The 23,776-nt window shown below is 40.4% G+C and overlaps 2 protein-coding genes across 13 annotated transcripts in view; one reads left to right on the plus strand and one right to left on the minus strand.

Moving 5' to 3' along the window:
- Window positions 1–23,776, plus strand: part of ZNF215 (zinc finger protein 215) — a 219,763-nt gene that overhangs the window by 116,305 nt on the left and 79,682 nt on the right. The gene's annotated exons all lie outside the window — the stretch shown is intronic.
- LOC125752111 (olfactory receptor 2D2-like) overlaps window positions 1–23,776 on the minus strand; it is a 57,787-nt gene that overhangs the window by 27,223 nt on the left and 6,788 nt on the right. The window lies entirely within an intron of this gene.

A 23,776-nucleotide genomic window follows, 5' to 3' on the forward strand; every position in this document is an offset into this window, starting at 1 on the left:
ACAGTTTTTTCTGCGTGGACCCATTCTTTATTCCAGTCGGCCCCCCACGTGTACACACACGTCTCAGCTATATGGCATCATATTTTACAGCCTTTCATTTTGTGAGTCCCTTCACAATGATTTTTACAGATTTTTAAATTTGTGCTAGTTTTCTGTTTCCTATTCCTTGTATTCTCACTTATGGTCTTTACTTTCCACTCAAGCAGTCTTGGTTAATGTTTCTTGTAGAAGTGGTTCAGTGATCCTGAACTCTTTCAGTTTCTGTTGTGTGAGAAACTCTTTATCTCCTATTCTGAATGATAACCTTGCTGGATATAGTATTCTTAGCTGCAGATTTTTCCCTTTCAGTACTTTGAATTTATCAGTCACTACCTCATGACCTGCAAAGTTTCTGCTGATATGCTGATAACCTTATGGGATATTCCCTGTAACCCTCTTCTTTTCTTTTGCTGTTTTTTCTTTCCTTTTGCCATTTTAATTACTATGTCTCTTGTCGTGGAGCTCCTTCAGTTGACTTTATTGGGGGATGTCTGTGTCTCCTGAATCTAGATTTCTGTTTCTTTCCCATAATATTGTAAGTTTTCAGCTATCACTTCTTCAGTAAATGCTCTGCCCTCTTTTCTCTCTCTTCCCCTTCTGGAATTCCAGAGTGCAACTGTTATTAGGCTCAATGGAGTCACTAAGTTCTCCATGTCTATTCCACTTTTTGATAATTTTTTTTACCACTTTCTCATCTTGATTAATTGCCATTACTCTGTTTTATTGCTGATTAATTCATTCCTCTCTCTTCTAGCCTGCTATTTATTCCATCAAATGTATTTTTATTTTCATTTTTTGTATTCTTTGTCTCTGATGGGTTTTTTCTTAAGCTTCTCGCTGATGTTCTCTATTCTTTTCTCAAGTTCAGTGAGTGTCTTTATGATCATTAGTTTAATTCTCAGTATCTATCAGATAAGTAGTATCTGTTTTGCTTAGATCTCTTGCTGTTGTTTTGTCCTGTTCTTTCACTTGGGACCTATTCCTCTGTGTTTTCAGTTTGGCTTACTCTCTGTGTCTGTTTTGTGTTTTAGAAATGTAGCTGTATCTCTATATCTTTTGAAGGTAGTGACTTTATGAAGCCTGCAGTGCAGTGTCTGCCCTGCAGTTCAGTGTCTCCAGTTCTTCAGGACCTGGTGCTTCAGAAAGTGTCCTTTATCTGTGTTGTGTATGCCCTGCTGTTAGTCCTGGCCACTTCTCCCCTCAGTCCAGTAGTCTGCAGAGGCCTCTCTTTGGGTGTTGTGTGCAGTCTTTAGTCCCCAGTCAAGTGGGAACATTATAACAAAGTGATATGCTGGTCTCCTTGTGAAATGAGACCTGCAGCTGCCAAAACTGAGGTCCTACAAAATGTGGGGGTCAGGAGATGTGGTGTTGGTGGGGTTCGGGCTACTCTGGGGGAGGCTTCCCATGGAGCCAAGACTGAGGCAGGTGTGACTCTAATGATCACACTGCCATGTGTGAGTGTAAGTGTCAGCACTGTGCAGGTTCCTGCAGGTGACCTGTGTTTATGGTGGAAGTGAGAGGAAAAATGGTACCTGTCAGCTGCTGTGTTCCTAGAGGGGTCTCCCTGGGAGACTGTCTGTCTGTGGCATGCTTTGAGATGAATAAATAACTCTCCAACCTGCCTGCCCCAACACTTTTTCAAACAACTGGATACAACATACATGCTGTATCTTCCCTGGCTGTTTGTTGTGCTATCTCTTCAAGGGCTTCCTGGTCTCTCCTAGAGCCAAGTTTGCCAATATATTAAATTCTAGGCTGTCGTTGGAATTTAATGGTTCTGAGAACTCAAAAGATTGGATCCCCACTCCTTTCAAATCCAAATGACAATTGGCTTCATCTTTCCCAAGGAAGCTCCCTGGTGTGACTGTTTTTTGCCCTTCTCTGTACCAGTGGCTACCTCCTCACTTCCACAGTCCATTTCATTCCCAAAGTATGTCTTCACCCTTCCTATCTACTTCAGTGTGGCTTCTTTTATACATGAGGTTTGGAGTCTGTTCTGCAATCTTCAGGTCATTTTCTGGGTTATTAAATGATGTAAGTGTTATCTAGTTGTATCCATGGGATAAGGAGAGTTTAAGGTCTCTTCCTTTTCATTAGAATCTTTTATCCATTTACTTTTAATGGAATTATGAATACAATTGTGTTTAAGTCTACCATCTTGTTATTTGCTTTCCATTTTCTCCCATGTATTCCTTGTTCTTTTCGTCTCTCTTGCCTTCTGTTTGAGTACTTTTTATTATTCATTTTACATGTGCCATTTATTTTTTTCTATTCCTATCGTTTTATATACAGAGGGTTAGAATATTCATCACAGTTTTATTCCTAAGAACTGTCCTCTGAGAGGTAGCAACTCATTGCCAGGAGTTTTCAATGAAGCCCTTCCACTCTAGATGGCTGAAATTCCAAAATCTTGCTGCCTTACCTGGGCTTCCTAATAATTGCTTTTTGAGTGGCATGCCCTGTCTTACCCTCAGCCTGCCTGTCTTAATGAACAGCGAAAACCTGTTCAGATTCCTAAAGCCCCTTTACTGTTCATTTTCTTCCTTTCTGATGCTCTCTTTCACCGTTTCCAAATGTTTTGCCACTCATCAGTATGGATCTCTTTCTTCTCAGCTCAGCGAAGCCATCATGCTCTCCTTAAGTTTCAGCTCCATGGACCGTGATTCTGAGAATGCCTCTAGGCATAAAGTTAGTAGGACCATGGAACTCAGCTTATGTATTGCCTTGCTGTACAGGAAATCTTTCTGAATTAGCTTTTACGCAATGTCGGAATATACTTGTTCCATATTTTGTTTTATATTTGCTTTTAGCGAGAGGCCTGGTCCTATAGCAGTTACTTTATAAAGACTGAAATCAGATGCAATAATGTAACTTTAGTTTAGAGCATCCTCAACTAAGTGCTGTTTAGATTTTTCATGTTTATATTTTTCCATATTGACAATAGAGTGTGATTTATTAAAGAACAATATTAAAAAAACAAAAACATTAAAAAAGAAGAAAATAACCCACTCATATTCAAATACCCAGAATTGATCACTCCCAACATTTTGGAAATTATTTTTTCAGTCCTTTCTGTACATTCTGAAACATATTAACATTGGTCCCTAAGGCATAACAAAATCACGTGTGGTAAGTACCAGTAGAAGGTGATTGTCATGATTGTTATTAACGATATTGATTTTATCTGTAGGATATAGAGGAAATAGTAATGCTCAGGTAACAGCTAGATGATCAAATGAGGGGAAAAAGAAGGTAACAAACATTACATTACTGACAGTGCTGAGAACAGTTGTTACCTGTGGAATTTCAGAAATAATTGTGGGAAGGGTGCCTAGGTGGCTCAATTGGTTAAGTGTGTGACTTTGACTCAGGTCATGATCCTGAGTCCTGGGATAGAGCCTGGTTTTCAGCTCCTTGCTCTGTAGGTAATTTGGTTCTCCCTCTCCATCTCCCCCACTTCCTTGCTCATGCTCTCTCTCACTCTCTGTCACAAATACATAAATAAAATCTTTTTTAAAAAAATATTTGTGAAAGTGGACATGGTTCTTTGAATAGCTATATGCACTATGCTATACAGTACCTCTAGGACTTATTCGTTTTACATAACTGAAACATAGTATCCTTTTACTAATACCTAATTTGATTAATAATTGCCTCGTTCTCCAAGTCCCTGGCTATGACTGTACTGTTATCTTGCTTCTAGGAATTTGACTATTTTGCATAAGTGATATCATGTAGTATTTTTCCTTCTGTGTCTGGCTTATTTCACTTAGCTAAAGTCTCCAGGTTCATCCATGTTGTCACAAGTGGAAGAATTTCCTTCTTTTATTAAAGGTGAATAATATTCTATTATGTGTACAGTCAACATTTTCTTGATCCATTTGTCAATGGACATTTAAATTGTTCCTATGTCTTGATTGTTATGAATCATGCTGCACTGAACATGGGCGTTCACATATTTCTCTGAGACCCTGATTTCAGTTCCCTTGAATATCTACCTAGAAGTGAGATTATTATATTATGTGATAGGTCTAGTCTTAATTTTTAAGAAACCTCCAAATCATTTTCCGTCGTAGCTATACCAATATACATTTCCACCAATGATGTATGAGGGTTTCCTTGTCTCCACTTTCTTTTTTTTTTAATTTATTTTTTATTGGTGTTCAATTTACCAACATACAGAATAAACCCCAGTGCCCGTCACCCATTCACTCCCACCCCCGCCCTCCTCCCCTTCTCTCACCCCTAGTTCGTTTCCCAGAGTTAGCAGTCTTTACGTTCTGTCTCCCTTTCTGATATTTCCCACACATTTCTTCTCCCTTCCCTTATATTCCCTTTCACTATTATTTATATTCCCCACATGAATGAGAACATATAATGTTTGTCCTTCTCCGACTGACTTACTTCACTCAGCATAATACCCTCCAGTTCCATCCACGTTGAAGCAAATGGTGGGTATTTGTCATTTCTAATGGCTGAGTAATATTCCATTGTATACATAAACCACATCTTCTGTATCCATTCATCTTTCGATGGACACCGAGGCTCCTTACACAGTTTGGCTATTGTGGACATTGCTGCTAGAAACATCGGGGTGCAGGTGTCCCGGCGTTTCATTGCATCTGAATCTTTGGGGTAAATCCCCAACAGTGCAATTGCTGGGTCGTAGGGCAGGTCTATTTTTAACTCTTTGAGGAACCTCCACACAGTTTTCCAGAGTGGCTGCACCAGTTCACATTCCCACCAACAGTGTAAGAGGGTTCCCTTTTCTCTGCATCCTCTCCAACATTTGTTGATTCCTGCCTTGTTAATTTGCCCCATTCTCACTGGTGTGAGGTGGTATCTCATTGTGGTTTTGGTTTGTATTTCCCTGATGGCAAGTGATGCAGAGCATTTTCTCATGTGCGTGTTGGCCATGTCTATGTCTTCGTCTGTGAGATTTCTGTTCATGTCTTTTGCCCATTTCATGATTGGATTGCACCAAAGAAACAAACAATCCAATCATGAAATGGGCAAAAGACATGAACAGAATTCCACTTTCTCCCAACACTAGTTACCTTTTGGGTTTTTGAAAAGACTTTTTTATAATAGCCATTTTAACGGGGGTAATATAATATATTTCATTGTGGTTTTAATTTCACTTCCACAATGATTAGTGATGATGCACAACTTTTCATGTACCTATTGGCAATTTTATGTCTTCTCTTAAAAAAAAGGTTATTCATTTATCTTGTCAATTTAAAACATTGGATTATTTGCCCTTTGTCATTGAGGTGTATGAGTACCTTGTATATTTCAGATGTTAGCTCTCTATCAGATATGTGGTTGGTAATAATATGCTCCTATTTCATAGTTTGCCTTTTTATTTTGTTGATTATTTCCTTTGCAGAAGGAACTAAAAGCAGAATATTTTTAGTTAGTTTTTTTTTTAATCTCACTTTTCTAGTTTTTGCTTTTCTTGCGGGTGCTTTAAGTGTCAAAACCAAAATTACCGCCAAATCTAGGGCCCAGATGTATTTCCTATGTTGCCTTCATGGAGTCATACTTCAGGTATTATGTTAAGTCTTTCATCCGGGGTTGATAGTTGTATATGACGTGAGATACAGGTCCAATTTCATTGTTTTCAATGTGGATATCCAGTTTTCCTGACACCATTTATTGGAGAGACTGCCATTTCCTCATTGTGTATTATTGGCACCCTCGCCACAGAAACCCAGCCTTGTGTAGGTTTATTTCTGATTCTTTATTATATTCCATTTGTCTATCAATTTTTAACCATTATTATTTAACATGATGAACATATTCTCTTGCAAATATTTTTCTGCAATTTAAAGTAGTTATCTAGAATAGATTCCTGTAATTAGATTTCTAAATTGGGATAATATTTGAGAATATTATATGAAAAAAATTTTTTAAAAGAGAATATTATATGATACTAGGCCTAGGGACTCAGAAACTCCTAATATTCTAGTCCTGGTCATTCCTCTCCTTAGAGTCCTACAAAAGAAACAAGAAATATGAAAAATAACAGACTGCTTTTTATTAATGGCACTGGTCCCTATTGTCACTGAAGTTCAGAACTCTGATAAGCCTCAGTTGAGGTGGTCTACTATAAAGTCTTTCAAAATCTTCAACCTCCCTTGCAGCTTGAGTGGGACATGGTCCAATGTATCAGTCTAGTTCCATGAAGAAGTGAGGAAATAGAACATGCAGGACCTTTTAAAGCCCAGTAACCCTAGTCAGTAGTAAATAGGGACCAACCTACATCCTAAAATGTCACAGATCAGATTTTTCCTCATGGGGAAGAAAAGATTAGTAAAAAAGGGAATCTTTCCCTCTCCATACTATTTAGAAAAATTGAGAACAAAATATACAAATATTTAAAGTTTAAGATATATTTGACAAGGTTATTTTCCAGACAGGTTAGACTGATTTTCCTACCCACTTGCATTGTACAAAACTGTCTTTTTTTCTGATACTTCATTTTAAAGTAAATTCTGACATTTATTATTTGTATGATTGGGGGAAGGTAACAGAACTTTTCTGTGCCTCAATTTTTTTTTGTCTGCAGAGTGAGATTAATAATGTCTAACTTATAATGTCATTGGAACAATGTAATTATATAAAAGCTTCATGCCTGGCATGTGTTAAATTTTCAATAAAATACAAGGTTACTATTTTGTGATGTGATTGTTTTGTTAAAATCCTAGTTAATTTCCCAGGGGGAAAATGTGTCTTTCATTGTTGTAGTTGTCCTTAATTAGTTATAATAATATCAAATATTCTTCTTATATTTAGCAGCTATTCACAGTTCCTCTGTGTGAGTAGTTCATGCTTTTAGCCCATTATTTTTTGGGCTCAACAATCTTTGTGGGGTCTTATATGTAATAATAATGTAATAAAGACATTAACTTTGGTCTGACATCTCAAATATTTTCCTCAGTTTGTAGTTTATCTTAATTTTATTCGTGATATTATTATTTCACAAAAGCTTTTCATTTGATAATGTAAATTCTACCTGTTTTCTTTCATTTCTTTCATAGTCTCTTAGCTATTATGTCGTCTGACCCTGTCCAGATAGCACAGGAATTTTGACTTGTTTTTCCTTTTTTTTTGGTGTTTTACTTTTACAATTTTACTCTTTAATCAAAATGGAACAATAATTAGTATATTAAGTGATGTCTCTATTTCTAAGCAAAGAAAAAATAGCTGTATTTTAAGAGGTCAAATTAAGTTTGAGGCCGGTTTCAAGAGGTCAAATTAAGTTTGAGGCCGGTTTCACATATTGAAGCATATGTTATAATTAAATATGTAGTATTTTGAACAGTTAGTGGTTCAGGTTTATACCTGGTAATAGTGGTAACAGTATGCACAGTCATTTTGTAACAATATGTGTACAGCTATTTAGTAAAATCCACACAAATTCCAATATCCTCATAGCAGAACTAGCCCAGAAGGCTTTAACAATGTCATAATCTATAAATGGCACTGGGAAGGGGAGATTTTGAAAAACAAAAATGAAGTTGACGAGCTCCCTGAAGGGCTGCAGCGCGCAGGGCTGGACCCAGAGCAGTTCGGAGGGGCTCAGGCGGCGGCTCCGTGGAGGGGGCTGCGGGGCGGGAGCACGAATCCAACAGCACAGAGCGGGAGCACAGGGCGCCGGGACACAGCCCAGGATCCGGCCTCCCCACGGGCCAGGCAAAGGCCAGGAGGGCCCAGGACAGCAATGACGCTCCTGCCCTGAGCTGAGCAGATCAGCGGCCCCGCCCCAGAGCCTCCAGACCCTGCAGATGGAGAGCTCCGGAGTTACTGCGGGAGCTGACTCCAGGGCTCCAGAGCTGGCCCCGCCACTGCGGTTGTTCCTCCTGGGGCCTCACCGGGTAAACAACCCCCACTGAGCCCTGCACCAGGCAGGGGCACAGCAGCTCCCCCAAGCGCTAACACCTGAAAATCAGCACAGCAGGCCCCTCCCCCAGAAGACCAGCTAGACCGACAAGTTCCAGGGGAAGTCAGGGGACTTAAAGTATGCAAAAGCAAAAGATACTCCCCCGTGGTTTTTTTTTGTTTTGTTTTGTTTTGTTTGTTTTGCTTTTTGATTTCTGTTTGCATCCCCCACCCTTTTTTCTTTCTCTCTTCTCTTTTTTTTCTTCCTTTTTTCTTTTTTCTTTTTCTCTTTTCTTTTTACTCTTTTCTTTCCTTCTTTCTCTCCTCTCTTATTCACCTTTTCCCAATACAACCTGTTTTTGGCCACTCTGCACTGAGCAAAATGACTAGAAGGAAAACCTCACCTCAAAAGAAAGAATCAGAAACAGTCCTCTCTCCCACAGAGTTACAAAATCTGGATTACAATTCAATGTCAGAAAGCCAATTCAGAAGCACTATTATACAGCTACTGGTGGCTCTAGAAAAAAGCATAAAGGAATCAAGAGACTTCATGACTGCAGAATTTAGATCCAATCAGGCAGAAATTAAAAATCAATTGAATGAGATGCAATCCAAACTAGAAGTCCTAACAACGAGGGTTAACGAGGTGTAAGAACGACTGAGTGACATAGAAGACAAGTTGATAGCAAAGAGGGAAACTGAGGAAAAAAGAGACAAACAATTATGACCATGAAGATAGATTAAGGGAAATAAACGAAAGCCTGAGGAAGAAAAATCTACGTTTAATTGGGGTTCCCGAGGGCGCCGAACGGGACATAAATCCAGAATATGTATTTGAACAAATCATAGCTGAAAACTTTCCTAATCTGGGAAGGGAAACAGGCATTCAGATCCAGGAAATAGAGAGATCCCCCCCTCAAAATCAATAAAAACCGTTCAACGCCTCGATATTTAATAGTTAAGTTTGCAAATTCCAAAGATAAAGAGAAGATCCTTAAAGCAGCAAGAGACAAGAAATCCCTGACTTTTATGGGGAGGAGTGTTAGGGTAACAGCAGACCTCTCCACAGAGACCTGGCAGGCCAGAAAGGGCTGGCAGGATATATTCAGGATCCTAAATGAGAAGAACATGCAACCAAGAATACTTTATCCAGCAAGGCTCTCATTCAAAATGGAAGGAGAGATAAAGAGCTTCCAAGACAGGCAGGAACTGAAAGAATATGTGACCTCCAAACCAGCTCTGCAAGAAATTTTAAGGGGGACTCTTAAAATTCCCCTTTAAGAAGAAGTTCAGTGGAACAATCCACAAAAACAAGGACTGAATAGTTATCATGATGACACTAAACTCATATCTGTCAATAGTAACTCTGAACGTGAACAGGCTTAATGACCCCATCAAAAGGCGCAGCGGTTTCAGACTGGATAAGAAAGCAGGACCCATCTATTTGCTGTCTACAAGAGACTCATTTTAGACAGAAGGACACCTACAGCCTGAAAATAAAAGGTTGGAGAACCATTTACCATTCTAATGGTCCTCAAAAGAAAGCAGGGGTAGCCATCCTTATATCAGATAAACTAAAATTTAACCCAAAGACTGTAGTGAGAGATGAAGAGGGACATTATCTCATACTTAAAGGATCTATCCAACAAGAGGACTTAACAATCCTCAATATATATGCCCCCAATGTGGGAGCCACCAAATATATCAATCACTTAATAACCAAAGTGAAGAAATACTTAGAAAATAATACACTTATACTTGGTGACTTCAATCTAACTCTTTCTATACTCGACAGGTCTTCTAAGCACAACATCTCCAAAGAAACAAGAGCTTTAAAATATACACTGGACCAGATGGATTTCACAGATATCTACAGAACTTTACATCCAAACTCAACTGAATACACATTCTTCTCAAGTGCACATGGAACTTTCTCCGGAATAGACCACATACTGGGTCACAAATCGGGTCTGAACCGATACCAAAAGATTGGGATCATCGATCCCCTGCATATTCTCAGACCATAATGCCTTGAAATTAGAACTAAATCACAACAAGAAGTTTGGAAGGACCTCAAACACGTGGAGCTTAAGGACCATCCTGCTAAAAGATGAAAGGGTCAACCAGGAAATTAAGGAAGAATTAAAAAGATTCATGGAAACTAATGAGAATGAAGATAACTGTTCAAAATCTTTGGGATGCAGCAAAAGCAGTCCTAAGGGGGAAATACTTCGCAATACAAGCATCCATTCAAAAACTGGAAAGAACTCAAATACAAAAGCTAACCTTACACATAAAGGAGCTAGAGAAAAAACAGCAAATAGATCCTACACCCAGGAGAAGAAGGGAGTTATAAAGATTCGAGCAGAACTCAACGAAATCGAGACCAGAAGAACTGTGGAACAGATCAACAGAACCAGGAGTTGGTTCTTTGAAAGAATTAATAAGATAGATAAACCATTAGCCAGCCTTATTAAAAAGAAGAGAGAGAAGACTCAAATTAATAAAATCATGAATGAGAAAGGAGAGATCACTACCAACACCAAGGAAATACAAACGATTTTAAAAACAAACTATGAACAGCTATACGCCAATAAATTAGGCAATCTAGAAGAAATGGACGCATTCCTGGAAAGCCACAAACTACTAAAACTGAAACAGGAAGAAATAGAAAACCTGAACAGGCCAATAAGCAGGGAGGAAATTGAAGCAGTCATCAAAAACCTCCCAAGACACAAGAGTCCAGGGCCAGATGGCTTCCCAGAGGAATTTTATCAAACGTTTAAAGAAGAAACCATACCTATTCTCCTAAAGCTGTTTGGAAAGATAGAAAGAGATGGAGTACTTCCAAATTCATTCTATGAGGCCAGCATCACCTTAATTCCAAAACCAGACAAAGACCCCACCAAAAAGGAGAATTACAGATCAATATCCCTGATGAACATGGATGCAAAAATTCTCAACAAGATACTGGCCAATAGGATCCAACAGTACATTAAGAAAATTATTCACCATGACCAAGTAGGATTTATCCCGGGACACAAGGCTGGTTCAACACCCGTAAAACAATCAATGTGATTCATCATATCAGCAAGAGAAAAACCAAGAACCATAGGATCCTCTCATTAGATGCAGAGAAAGCATTTGACAAAATACAGCATCCATTCCTGATCAAAACTCTTCAGAGTGTAGGGATAGAGGGAACATTCCTCGACATCTTAAAAGCCATCTAGGAAAAGCCCACAGCAAATATCATTCTCTATGGGGAAGCACTGGTAGACTTTCCCCTAAGATCAGGAACAAGACAGGGATGTCCACTCTCACCACTGCTATTCACCATAGTACTGGAAGTCCTAGCCTCAGCAATCAGACAACAAAAAGACATTAAAGGCATTCAAATTGGCAAAGAAGAAGTCAAACTCTCCCTCTTCGCCGATGACATGATACTCTACATAGAAAACTCAAAAGTCTCCACCCCAAGGTTGCTAGAACTCATACAGCAATTCGGTAGTATGGCAGGATACAAAAATCAATGCCCAGAAATCAGTGGCATTTCTATACACTAACAATGAGACTGAAGAAAGAGAAATGAAGGAATCAATCCCATGTACAATTGCACCCAAAAGCATAAGATACCTAGGAATAAACCTAACCAAAGTTGTAAAGGATCTATACCCTCAAAACTATTGAACACTTCTGAAAGAAATTGAGGAAGACACAAAGAGATGGAAAAATATGCCATGCTCATGGATTGGCAAAATTAATATTGTGAAAATGTCAATGTTACCCAGGGCAATTTACACGTTTAAGGCAATCCCTATCAAAATACCATGGACTTTCTTCAGAGAGTTAGAACAAATTTTTTTAAGATTTGTGTGGAATCAGAAAAGACCCCGAATAGCCAGGGGAATTTTATAAAAGAAAACCATATCTGGGGGCATGACAATGCCAGATTTCAGGTTGTACTACAAAGCTGTGGTAACCAAGACAGTGTGCTACTGGCACAAAAACAGACACATAGATCAGTGGAACAGAATAGAGAACCCAGAAGTGGACCCTGAACTTTATGGTCAACTAATATTCGATAAAGGAGGAAAGACTATCCATTCTAAGAAAGACAGTCTCTTCAATAAATGGTGCTGAGAAAATTGGACATCCACATGCAGAAGAATGAAACTAGACCACTCTCTTTCACCATACACAAAGATAAACTCAAAATGGATGAAAGATCTAAATGTGAGACAAGATTCCATCAAAATCCTAGGGAAGAACACAGGCAACACCATTTAGAACTCAGGCACAGTAACTTCTTGCAAGATACATCCACGAAGGCAAAAGAAACAAAAGCAAAAATGAACTATTGGGACTTCATCAAGATAAGAAGCTTTTGCACAGCAAAGGATACAGTCAACAAAACTAAAAGACAACCTACAGAATGGGAGAAGAGATTTGCAAATGACGTATCAGATAAAGGGCTAGTTTCCAAGATCTATAAAGAACTTCTTAAGCTCAACACCAAAGAAACAAACAATCCAATCATGAAATGGGCAAAAGACATGAACAGAAATCTCACAGACGAAGACATAGACATGGCCAACATACATATGAGAAAATGCTCTGCATCACTTGCCATCAGGGAAATACAAATCAAAACCACAATGAGATACCACCTCACACCAGTGAGAATGGGGAAAATTAACAAGGCAGGAAACCACAAATGTTGGAGAGGATGCGGAGAAAAAGGAACCCTCTTACACTGTTGGTGGGAATGTGAACTGGTGCAGCCACTGTGGAAAACTGTGGAGGTTCCTCAAAGAATTAAAAATATACCTGCCCTATGACCCAGCAATTGCACTGTTGGGGATTTACCCCAAAGATTCAGATGCAATGAAACGCCGGGACACCTGCACCCCAATGTTTATAGCAGCAATGGCCACAATAGCCAAACTGTGGAAGGAGCCTCGGTGTCCATCGAAAGATGAATGGATACAGAAGATGTGGTTTATGTATACAATGGAATATTACTCAGCCATTAGAAATGACAAATACCCACCATTTGCTTCAACGTGGATGGAACTGGAGAGTATTATGCTGAGTGAAGTAAGTCAGTCAGAGAAGGACAAACATTATATGTTCTCATTCATGTGGGGAATATAAATAATAGTGAAAGGGAATATAAGGGAAGGGAGAAGAAATGTGTGGGAAATATCAGAAAGGGAGACAGAACGAAAAGACTGCTAACTCTGGGAAACGAACTAGGGGTGGTAGAAGGGGAGGAGGGCGGGGGGTGGGAGTGAATGGGTGACGGGCACTGGGGGTTATTCTGTATGTTAGTAAATTGAACACCAATAAAAAATAAATTAAAAAATACAAAAATGAACAATAAAAAATTATGAACAGTTATACACCAATAAATTAGGCAATCTAGAAGAAATGGACGCATTCCTGGAAAGCCACAAACTACCAAAACTGGAACAGGAAGAAATAGAAAACCTGAACAGGCCAATAAGCAGGGTGGAAATTGAAGCAGTCATCAAAAACCTCCCAAGACACAAAAGTCCAGGGCCAGATGGCTTCCCAGAGGAATTCTATCAAACGTTTAAAGAAGAAACCATACCTATTCTCCTAAACCTGTTTGGAAAGATCGAAAGAGATGGAGTACTTCCAAATTCGTTCTATGAGGCCAGCATCACCTTAATTCCAAAACCAGACAAAGACCCCACCAAAAAGGAGAATTATAGACCAATATCCCTGATGAACATGGATGCAAAAATTCTCAACAAGATACTAGCCAATAGGATCCAACAGTACATTAAGAAAATTATTCACCATGACCAAGTAGGATTTATCCCGGGACACAAGGCTGGTTCAACACTCGTAAAACAATCAATGTGATTCATCATATCAGCAAGAGAAAAACCAAGAACCATAGGATCCTCTCATTAGATGCAGAGAAAGCATTTGACAAAATACAGCATCCATTCCTGATCAAAACTCTTCAGAGTGTAGGGATAGAGGGAACATTCCTCAGCATCTTAAAAGCCATCTAGGAAAAGCCCACAGCAAATATCATTCTCTATGGGGAAGCACTGGTAGACTTTCCCCTAAGATCAGGAACAAGACAGGGATGTCCACTCTCACCACTGCTATTCACCATAGTACTGGAAGTCCTAGCCTCAGCAATCAGACAACAAAAAGACATTAAAGGCATTCAAATTGGCAAAGAAGAAGTCAAACTCTCCCTCTTCGCCGATGACATGATACTCTACATAGAAAACTCAAAAGTCTCCACCCCAAGGTTGCTAGAACTCATACAGCAATTCGGTAGTATGGCAGGATACAAAAATCAATGCCCAGAAATCAGTGGCATTTCTATACACTAACAATGAGACTGAAGAAAGAGAAATGAAGGAATCAATCCCATGTACAATTGCACCCAAAAGCATAAGATACCTAGGAATAAACCTAACCAAAGTTGTAAAGGATCTATACCCTCAAAACTATTGAACACTTCTGAAAGAAATTGAGGAAGACACAAAGAGATGGAAAAATATGCCATGCTCATGGATTGGCAAAATTAATATTGTGAAAATGTCAATGTTACCCAGGGCAATTTACACGTTTAAGGCAATCCCTATCAAAATACCATGGACTTTCTTCAGAGAGTTAGAACAAATTTTTTTAAGATTTGTGTGGAATCAGAAAAGACCCCGAATAGCCAGGGGAATTTTATAAAAGAAAACCATATCTGGGGGCATGACAATGCCAGATTTCAGGTTGTACTACAAAGCTGTGGTAACCAAGACAGTGTGCTACTGGCACAAAAACAGACACATAGATCAGTGGAACAGAATAGAGAACCCAGAAGTGGACCCTGAACTTTATGGTCAACTAATATTCGATAAAGGAGGAAAGACTATCCATTCTAAGAAAGACAGTCTCTTCAATAAATGGTGCTGAGAAAATTGGACATCCACATGCAGAAGAATGAAACTAGACCACTCTCTTTCACCATACACAAAGATAAACTCAAAATGGATGAAAGATCTAAATGTGAGACAAGATTCCATCAAAATCCTAGGGAAGAACACAGGCAACACCATTTAGAACTCAGGCACAGTAACTTCTTGCAAGATACATCCACGAAGGCAAAAGAAACAAAAGCAAAAATGAACTATTGGGACTTCATCAAGATAAGAAGCTTTTGCACAGCAAAGGATACAGTCAACAAAACTAAAAGACAACCTACAGAATGGGAGAAGAGATTTGCAAATGACATATCAGATAAAGGGCTAGTTTCCAAGATCTATAAAGAACTTCTTAAGCTTAACACCAAAGAAACAAACAATCCAATCATGAAATGGGCAAAAGACATGAACAGAAATCTCACAGACGAAGACATAGACATGGCCAACATACATATGAGAAAATGCTCTGCATCACTTGCCATCAGGGAAATACAAATCAAAACCACAATGAGATACCACCTCACACCAGTGAGAATGGGGAAAATTAACAAGGCAGGAAACCACAAATGTTGGAGAGGATGCGGAGAAAAAGGAACCCTCTTACACTGTTGGTGGGAATGTGAACTGGTGCAGCCACTGTGGAAAACTGTGGAGGTTCCTCAAAGAATTAAAAATATACCTGCCCTATGACCCAGCAATTGCACTGTTGGGGATTTACCCCAAAGATTCAGATGCAATGAAACGCCGGGACACCTGCACCCCAATGTTTATAGCAGCAATGGCCACAATAGCCAAACTGTGGAAGGAGCCTCGGTGTCCAACGAAAGATGAATGGATACAGAAGATGTGGTTTATGTATACAATGGAATATTACTCAGCCATTAGAAATGACAAATACCCACCATTTGCTTCAACGTGGATGGAACTGGAGAGTATTATGCTGAGTGAAGTAAGTCAGTCAGAGAAGGACAAACATTATATGTTCTCATTCATGTGGGGAATATAAATAATAGTGAAAGGGAATATAAGGGAAGGGAGAAGAAATGTGTGGGAAATATCAGAAAGGGAGACAGAACGAAAAGACTGCTAACTCTGGGAAACGAACTAGGGGTGGTAGAAGGGGAGGAGGGCGGGGGGTGGGAGTGAATGGGTGACGGGCACTGGGGGTTATTCTGTATGTTAGTAAATTGAACACCAATAAAAAATAAATTAAAAAATACAAAAATGAACAATAAAAAAATTATGAACAGTTATACACCAATAAATTAGGCAATCTAGAAGAAATGGACGCATTCCTGGAAAGCCACAAACTACCAAAACTGGAACAGGAAGAAATAGAAAACCTGAACAGGCCAATAAGCAGGGTGGAAATTGAAGCAGTCATCAAAAACCTCCCAAGACACAAAAGTCCAGGGCCAGATGGCTTCCCAGAGGAATTCTATCAAACGTTTAAAGAAGAAACCATACCTATTCTCCTAAAGCTGTTTGGAAAGATCGAAAGAGATGGAGTACTTCCAAATTCGTTCTATGAGGCCAGCATCACCTTAATTCCAAAACCAGACAAAGACCCCACCAAAAAGGAGAATTATAGACCAATATCCCTGATGAACATGGATGCAAAAATTCTCAACAAGATACTAGCCAATAGGATCCAACAGTACATTAAGAAAATTATTCACCATGACCAAGTAGGATTTATCCCGGGACACAAGGCTGGTTCAACACTCGTAAAACAATCAATGTGATTCATCATATCAGCAAGAGAAAAACCAAGAACCATAGGATCCTCTCATTGGATGCAGAGAAAGCATTTGACAAAATACAGCATCCATTCCTGATCAAAACTCTTCAGAGTGTAGGGATAGAGGGAACATTCCTCAGCATCTTAAAAGCCATCTAGGAAAAGCCCACAGCAAATATCATTCTCCATGGGGAAGCACTGGTAGACTTTCCCCTAAGATCAGGAACAAGACAGGGATGTCCACTCTCACCACTGCTATTCACCATAGTACTGGAAGTCCTAGCCTCAGCAATCAGACAACAAAAAGACATTAAAGGCATTCAAATTGGCAAAGAAGAAGTCAAACTCTCCCTCTTCACCGATGCCATGATACTCTATATAGAAAACCCAAATGTCTCCACCCCAAGATTGCTAGAACTCATACAGCAATTTGGTAGCATGGCAGGATACAAAATCAATGCCCAGAAATCAATGGCATTTCTATACACTAACAATGAGACTGAAGAAAGAGAAATGAAGGAATCAATCCCATGTACAATTGCACCCAAAAGCATAAGATACCTAGGAATAAACCTAACCAAAGAGGTAAAGGATCTATACCCTCAAAACTATTGAACACTTGTGAAAGAAATTGAGGAAGACACAAAGAGATGGAAAAATATGCCATGCTCATGGATTGGCAAAATTAATATTGTGAAAATGTCAATGTTACCCAGGGCAATTTACATGTTTAATGCAATCCCTATCAAAATACCATGGACTTTCTTCAGAGAGAACAAATTATTTTAAGATTTGTGTGGAATCAGAAAAGACCTCGAATAGCCAGGGGAATTTTATAAAAGAAAACCATATCTGGGGGCATCACAATGCCAGATTTCAGGTTGTACTACAAAGCTGTGGTCATCAAGACAGTGTGGAACTGGCACAAAAACAGACACATAGATCAATGGAACAGAAAAGAGAACCCAGAAGTGGACCCTGAACTTTATGGTCAACTAATATTTGATAAAGGAGGAAAGACTATCCACTGGAAGAAAGACAGTCTCTTCAATAAATGGTGCTGGGAAAATTGGACATCCACATGCAGAAGAATGAAACTAGACCACTCTCTTTCACCATACACAAAGATAAACTCAAAATGGATGAAAGATCTAAATGTGAGACAAGATTCCATCAAAATCCTAGAGGAGAACTCGGCCACAGTAACTTCTTGCAAGATACATACATGAAGGCAAAAGAAACAAAAACAAACATGAACTATTGGGACTTCATCAAGATAAAAAGCTTTTGCACAGCAAAGGATACAGTCAACAAAACTAAAAGACAACCTACAGAATGGGAGAAGAGATTTGCAAATGACGTATCAGATAAAGGGCTAGTTTCCAAGATCTATAAGAACTTCTTAAACTCAACACCAAAGAAACAAACAATCCAATCATGAAATGGGCAAAAGACATGAAGAGAAATCTCACAGAGGAAGACATAGACATGGCCAACATGCACATGAGAAAATGCTCTGCATCACTGGCCACCAGGGAAATACAAACCAAAACCACAATGAGATACCACCTCACACCAGTGAGAATGGGGAAAATTATCAAGACAGGAAACCACAAATGTTGGAGAGGATGTGGAGAAAAGGGAACCCTCTTACACTGTTGGTGGGAATGTGAACTGGTGCAGCCACTCTGGAAAACTGTGTGGAGGTTCCTCAAAGAGTTAAAAATAGACCTGCCCTACGACCCAGCAATTGCACTGCTGGGGATTTACCCCAAAGATTCAGATGCAATGAAACGCCAGGACACCTGCACCCCGATGTTTATAGCAGCAATGTCCACAATAGCCAAACTGTGGAAGGGGCCTCGGTGTCCATCGAAAGATGAATGGATAAAGAAGCTGTGGTCTATGTATACAATGGAATATTACTGAGCCATTAGAAACGACAAATACCCACCATTTGCTTCAACGTGGATGGAACTGGAGGGTATTATGCTGAGTGAAGTAATCAATCGGAGTAGGACAAACATTTTATGTTCTCATTCATGTGGGGAATATAAATAATAGTGAAAGGGAATAGAAGGGAAGGGAGAAGAAATGGGTAGGAAATATCAGAAAGGGAGACAGAACATAAAGACTCCTAACTCTGTGAAACGAACTAGGGGTGGTGGAAGGGGAGGAGGGCGGGGGGTGGGGGTGAGTGGGTGACGGGCACTGAGGGGGGCACTTCACGGGATGAGCACTGGGTGTTATTCTGTATGTTGGCAAATTGAACACCAATAAAAAATAAGTTTATTATAAAAAAATTTTAAAAAAGGAAAAGGAGAAAGAGAAAGAAGGAAAGAAAAAAAGAAAAAAGGAAGCAGAAAGAGAAAAAAGAAAAAAGGGGGAGGCATACAAATCAAAAAGAAAAAGAGTAAATAAGCACACAAGGAGAGTATCTTCTGATTCTGTATACTTTAAGTCCCTTGACTTCCCTGGAACTTGTCTGTCTAGCTGGTCTTCTGGGGGAGGGGCCTGTTGTGCTGATTTTCAGGTGTTAGCACTTGAGGGAGCTGCTGTGCCCCTGCCTGGTGCAGGGCTCAGTGGGGGCTGTTTACCCCGTGAGGCCCCAGGAGGAACAACCGCAGTGGCGGGGCCAGCTCTGGAGCCCTGGAGTCAGCCCCCGCAGTAACTCTAGAGCTCTCCGTCTGCAGGGCCTGGAGGCTCCGGGGCGGGGCCGCTGATCTGCTCAGCTGGGGCAGGAGCGTCCTCGCTGTCCTGGGCCCTCCCGGCCTCTGCCTGTCCCGGGGGAGGCCAGATCCTGGGCTGTGTCCCGGCGCCCTGTGCTCCGGGTCTGCGCTGTTGGATTTGCGCTCCTGCCCCGCAGCCCCCTCCGCAGAGCCGCGGCCCGAGCCCCTCCGAGCTGCTCCGGGTCCAGCCTGCGCGCTGCAGCCCTTTAGGGAGCTCGGCGCACTCTCCCGGGGCGCAGGTGTCTGTTAGTGTCCCAGGGAGCCCGAGGGCATCCCCGCCCTCCTGGGGTCCTGCTCTAACTCCCTGCAAGAGCCTTTCCACACGGGAAGGTTGGTGCAGCTCCTGCTTCTCCGGGACGGGGCTTTCCTGTCCTGGGGACACTGCCCAGCCTCAGCCCGGCTCCTCGCGGGGGTCCTCCCCCTTGGAGGCCTTTTGTTTCCTTATTTCTTCCCCCCCACCCCCACCCCCGGCTTCCTACCTTGGTAGAAGTGTGAACTCTTCTCACTGTAACATTCCAGCTGTTCTCTCTTTAAATCTCAGGCCGAAAAAAAATAAAACAAAATAAATCTCAGACCGAATTCGTAGATTTTCAGGATGATTTGAAGGTTATCTAGATAATTTGGTGGGGACAGGTGACGTGGGGACCCTACTCTTCCTCCATCTTGCCCATGCATTCATTTTAAAACCATTATTGAGCTCTTTTTATATTTTCTCTTATCTGACTCTATTTGTATCCAATATACCCAGAACAGACACCGATGTGTTATGTATTTCAATACAAATTTTTGCAATCATTACTGCCCTTTTAAAATTACTGGAGCTGGACCACAATAGACAGATGCTAGTCTCGGGTGTGAGGATCAGAGAAAACTTTTATAGTAACAGCATCTGATACTTGAAGTGACATAGACAGGAGAAAGCACTAATAGGTGAAGTTGCTGATCTGGCTGCCCATGATGATCTAAATGAGATCTATTTCACTAATGGGAGGGAAAATAAGGAAATGTAAACAGAAAATTTCAACACTAATTTAGAGAATTCTTGCCATGAAGAAGAAAGAAGGTATGGCTGAGAAAGTGGGATTATGAGTTTATAAAATTTTTAAATTCCTAGGTCACTTCCCTCTTTACTTTGAAGACTTTAACCCTTGGGTCACTGTCATCCCATGGCACACTACTATTTATAGATCTTAAGTTTTCTAGTCTTCACATAAAATGAAATATTCTATTATTCTGCCTTCTCAGAATTCCTCGGATGATCTCAGCCATCCATGCCATGGTCCTATCTTTCATATTGCCATTACCAAGAGTTGCCATCGCCACCTCAAATTCTGAAACCACAGAATCCTGAGCAAAATAAAATGGTTACAGTTTTCAGGCACTAATTTCCGAGACGGTTTATTATACAGTAGGGGATAACCGAAATGCTGAGAGTTATGCTCCCATTCATTCCATCAAAATAGATACCGGTGGGGCTTTTCACACTACTAATTAAAGCTACCATCTCTCTCAAAACAAAACAAGACAAAACAAAACAAGCTCCCCAACGCATGCTCCCTCTCCTGCTATGGAAGGAGAGAGGGAATAAACTGCCAGAAAGCTTCTAAAGAAAACATTTCCTGTATACACCAAAAAAATAATAATAAAGATAACGTATAGAGAAGGGTTCTTAGTTGTAAGCAAGAGATATTGACTATGTTTGATTTAAGCTAAAAGGAAAAATGTTGAAAGTGGTCATTCTGGTCCTGCAGCCAGAACCACAGGCCACAATCAGATAGAATGGGTGTGATGACAGCATCGCTGCCACTCAGCACTAGATGGCGCACGTCGCTCTGCCAACACCATCAGCCCAGGCCCTGCTGCTGGAGCCGCTGCTTCACTGAGGCTGGAAATTGGGCTGTTGGTGCTTCCTCTGCCCCTGAAAGAAAAAGACTGAGAAAAGTGTATGCTGACCAACAGTAGGTCAGTCAGGTGATCCAGGTGAACAGCAGTAGTGATCATGTGGGTAGTATGTGCCCTTGAGATGATGTGATGGAGATAATACTTTATCTTTGTGACCTCCCTCTCCTAAACCCATAACCTCAGTCTAATTCGAGAAAAACACCAGACAAATTCTAACAGGTCATCTTCCTATAAAATATGTGACCAGTGATCCTTAAAACTGGAACAGTCAACAAAACAGAAGTCTGAGAACCTGTCACAACCAAGAGGAGCTTAAGGAGACATGACCAGTAAATGTAATATGGCATCCTGTGTGGGATCCTGGATCAGAAAAGGCATATAAGGGAAAAGAGAAGAAAAGAAAAGAACGGGGGCACCTGAGTGGCTCAGTCAGTTAAGCATCTGCCTTTGGCTCAGGTCATGATCTCGGGGTCTGAGACCAAACCTCACGTGGGTCTCCCTACTCAGGGGGGAGTCTGCTTCTCCCTCTACCCCTACCCCCACTCCTGTAATCTCTCTCAAATGAATAGATCAACTCCTTAAAGGAAAGAAAGAAATCCAAATGAAGTATGAATTTTGGTTAATACTGTATCAGTATGGGAGAGAGCTTGGTGGCTTAGTCATTTGGGTGTCTTCCTCTTGGTTTCAGCTCAGGTCGTGATTTTGAGATGTTGGGGAGGTAGGATTATTCCCACATTTGGGGCTCCATACTCAGCATGAAGGATACTTGGGATTCTCTCTCTCCCTCCCCCTAGGCACTTCCCCCTGCTGTCTCTCTCTCAAATAAATAAATAAATAAATAAATAAATAAATAAATAAATAAATCTTAAAATCATGGGATATCAATGTTGATTTTCTTAATTGTGACAAATACTATAATAATAATAATGTAAGATGTCAGTAATAAAGGAAAGTGGCATATGAACACTCAGGGTACTTCTCAGTTTTTCTATAAGCCTAAACCTGATCTAAAAAAATACATTTATTTTTAAAAAACAAAAGAAACAGCTTGTTTTCCTTGCTTTTTCATGTCACTAGAGCTTAATTCAGAATATACACTGGGAATTTCTGAATGACTCCACCTTGCTAGCTAACTACTGCCGCAGTGAAGACAAGAAACTGAATTTCAGGTGTATTCAGCTTCTAAGGAAGGAGACAGGCTCTAACTAGCCCAAGACACACAAAAGACCATAAATGTGGAAAGGCAACTCAAATGACCAGAAGCCAAAAACTGACATATGGCCATTACACATGGCCTGTGAAACCAAATCCCCTCGCTAATGTCTTGACTACCGATAGATTTCAGCCTGACCAGTGTAATTCATAATCTGCATAACACCATATTCTAAGTAGTTGTAGAGCACAGAATGTTGAGTTCAGACATACAATAGCTTAGCATATGGACTGCTTCTGTGGGCATTATGTCAGTCCTCATCTGAGGGTCTTGAGGGGCTCAGTTGGTTAAGCGTGTGCCATCAGCTCAGATCATGATCTGGGGGTCTTTGGATGGAGCCTGGTGTCAGGCTCCCTGGTCAGCAGGGAGTGCGCTTCTTCTCCGCTCTGCTCTCCTCTCTCTCCATCCTTGCCCCCTCCCCTGTTTCATGCTTTCTCTCTCTCTCAAACAAACAAACAAACAATAAATAAATAAATAAAATCTTAAAAAATATAGTGTCCTATTCTGATTGTGTTTACTAATATAATCCAACTGCTAGTACACTATCTGCCACAAATTAGATTCTCAATAAGTATTTCCTGAAAGAATATGAGTGTAGGAAACGTATTGGCTCAAGTCCAGTCTCTTTACATTTTTAAATGATTTTATTAATTTATTTTACATAGAGGCCAGAATCAGGGAGAGCGGCAGTTAGAGAGAGGGGGAAGAGGCTCCCCACCCCTAGGATTGCAGCCTGAGCCTAAGAAAGATACTAAATCAACTGAGCCACCCAGGTGCCCCTGTACTTTTTATTAAATAATAACAGATGGGTTCATATCAGAAGATCTGTTTTCATGATGCTAGAAAGAAATGGAGTTTGTAGCAATCAATTGCTTGCAAGTCAAGGTCATGTCCCATAGAGCTTCAGAGTCCTTTACCTTACAATGAACGTCATGTATTGAAAGAAACCTTACAAGATTGTTCCATTAAAAACTCTGGACCTTTAGTGAAGTGACTGCAACCAAAACTTATCTTGTTCAATTAGATAGTAGGCTCAGGGCTTCAGGGGACCTTTGAAGGCACATGGTCAGAAACCTCGCATCTATGAGAGGTAGGAGAGAAGATCTCGGCATTCTCTGTCTTGCTTTGTGCCTTTTCCATCTCCCTGGTCTCACTGGGTTTTGAGCCTGTTTCCTGGCAATACTTACAAGTGAAAATTTAAATTTTGTCTGGCTGCATTATTATGACTTTCATAAAGGTCAGCCTCATCACAAACAATTCATAGCACACACCTACCACCCCCTCAATCTTGAAAAATACC

This window comes from Canis lupus, chromosome 21 (genome assembly GCF_003254725.2).
Source record: "Canis lupus dingo isolate Sandy chromosome 21, ASM325472v2, whole genome shotgun sequence".
NCBI lineage: Eukaryota > Metazoa > Chordata > Mammalia > Carnivora > Canidae > Canis > Canis lupus.